Below are 2,599 nucleotides of genomic sequence, written 5' to 3'. Positions count from 1 at the left end.
ATTTGTAACTGGGAAATACTGTTGCTGCAATACATATGTCTTAATCAAGCTAGTGGTTATTGACGTAAATGGCAGTGTTATAATGTTTCATGTACTGCAAATGTCACCACATAATGCGCTCTTAATTAGATTTGGTTGAAATACATTACAGTCACCCGATGAAAAAGTGTGCAAAGAGCATTAAAGAAACAAAAGGTTCATAACAGTAACAGGACATATCGAATTGTTTCAGTCCTCCACAGAGATTGCCAATGTATTAATGGAAATTCTAAAATATCTGCCCAACTGCCGTGACATTGCCTCACCGCAATGCCGTGACTCGGATTCGAACCGAGGTTGCTGCGGCCACAACGCAGAGTACTAACCACTATACGATCACGGCGAGCTACTTGGGCTGCTACAATGTGACGTTCCACCTCTATCATAAGCTGTACTCCATCTGTGATGTCATGACTCATGTTTGAATTAAAGGTTGGTTGTGATGTTATCCATGAGAATAAGTGGACACCTGATCCCCAGTCACTTATTTAAGATCTCAATAATCAAGTCAGAATCCAAATGAAAGTCATCAAAGTGGAGCCAATTAGAAATAATATAGTTACACAAACCTGGCAATGGTGCGGCAGCCAGGGCCGATAATGGCCCGCCAGCCTGAGAGCAGGAAAGTGTGAGAGCAGTGATGGTCTTGTGAGAGTTTACAGCTGTTATTGACCCTGTCCCCTTCCATTGCAGAGTTTTCTCCCTATAAGAAGTGCAGAGGCTCCCTCCGGGGTGCTAATAGTACATTTATTTTTTTGCACAGGAGAAGTGCTCTTTACCAATTGCACGTGCCAAATCACCCGAAGGCCACCACCATAAAATTCAGGCATTCATGTTCATGCGTCCTCCATGTTATGTCCTTATAAAGGGATGCATGTTCATGATGACTCCATGTCATACCTGCATACAAGGATGCATGTTCATGCCGCCTCGTTCTCTTGGCTTCATACAGGGATTTTATCTCCTCCCTGTCTCACCCTCATGCAGGGATGCATGACCAATGCTCCTTCCCTTCTCGCCCACATACATGGATGCACGTTCATGTCTCCTCGTTCTCTCGGCTTCATACGGGGATTTTATCTCCTCCCTGTCTCACCCTCAGGAAGGGATGCATGACCAATGCTCCTTCCCATCTCGCCCGCATACATGGATGCACGTTCACGCCTCCTCCTTCTCTCGGCTTCATACGGGGATCATATCTCCTCCCTGTCTCACCCTCATGCAGGGATGCATGACCAATGCTCCTTCCTGTCTCGCCCGCATACATGGATGCACGTTCACGCCTCCTCCTTCTCTCGGCTTCATACGGGGATCATATCTCCTCCCTGTCTCACCCTCATGCAGGGATGCATGACCAATACTCCTTCCCTTCTCGCCTGCATACATGGATGCACGTTCACGCCTCCTCCTTCTCTCGGCTTCATACGGGGATCATATCTCCTCCCTGTCTCACCCTCATGCAGGGATGCATGACCAATGCTCCTTCCCTTCTCGCCTGCATACATGGATGCACGTTCACCTCTCCTCCTTCTCTCGGCTTCATACGGGGATCATATCTCCTCAATGTCTCACCCTCACTTCCAACATGTGTAACTTCTTGTTCTCTTTGACGTCTGGGGCATGGGTGGCTACTGCATAGCTCTAGATGTCGCCCACCTCCAAGGTGCTATTGAAAGCACTTTTCCACATTGGACGTGCTATATTAACCCCCTCTCCCCAAATACAATAAAAATAAAGAAATATATGTGCTTCCATAATGTCTACCTTCTAATGTTTCATATGTGTAAGCACATTGTCCTCCTCCTGACCACATTCTAAAACTATGTGCAAATTGTTCCTTCCATAAACTGTCACTTCCTTGGCCCTTTATTTATAATGACTGTTATACTCTCTCTCTTTCCGCCACAGTATAAAAAAGCCTAGCACACCTCATGATTGGACTAAGAAATTCCTGTCATTTAGTTGGAAATGATTTTCCCATTATCCCCAAAAACTCCTCACTGTGTCTAAGAACGCTTTTTTTTCACAGGACAATACAGATCAGATTGACTTGAAAGGTCCTTTCAAGCGACTACAGAATGCCACTCATTCCTCTAAAAGATACGCCAGTGCCTACAATAGCCTAGGACTAGACTATGAGTCCCAATGTAGAAAGACCACAAGTCCACAGATATGCCTGTTTATTTAAACATCTGTATTATCATCAGCGTGTGACTGTAAAGGCGGGACCTCGCGCTCTCTGTAACGCGCTCCATTGGCAACATCAGTTAAATGTCGTTCGTTCAATCCCTCGCGGATGTTGTTTTTATTCCCATTTGTAACTGGGAAATACTGTCGCTGCAATACATATGTCTTAATCAAGCTAGTGGTTATTGACGTAAATGGCAGTGTTATAATGTTTCATGTACTGCAAATGTCACCGCATAATGCGCTCTTAATTAGATTTGGTTGAAATACATTACAGTCACCCGATGAAAAAGTGTGCAAAGAGCATTAAAGAAACAAAAGGTTCATAACAGTAACAGGACATATCGAATTGTTTCAGTCCTCCACAGAGATT

The 2,599-nt window shown here is 44.7% G+C and overlaps 1 non-coding gene across 1 annotated transcript; it reads right to left on the bottom strand.

Annotated features, from left to right (window-relative positions):
• Positions 1 to 310: 310 nt before the first annotated feature.
• On the bottom strand, positions 311 to 382 carry TRNAH-GUG (transfer RNA histidin (anticodon GUG)). Its single transcript has one exon. It is a non-coding gene; the product is annotated as a tRNA-His (tRNA).
• Between the last annotated feature and the right edge of the window lie 2,217 nt (positions 383 to 2,599).

This window comes from Ambystoma mexicanum (assembly GCF_040938575.1).
Source record: "Ambystoma mexicanum isolate Mex_15411 chromosome 12 unlocalized genomic scaffold, UKY_AmexF1_1 Mex_chr12_unloc.1, whole genome shotgun sequence".
NCBI classification, from domain to species: Eukaryota; Metazoa; Chordata; class Amphibia; order Caudata; family Ambystomatidae; genus Ambystoma; species Ambystoma mexicanum.
Note: the sequence above shows the minus strand (reverse complement) of the source record. Positions and strands in the feature narration are given on the sequence as shown.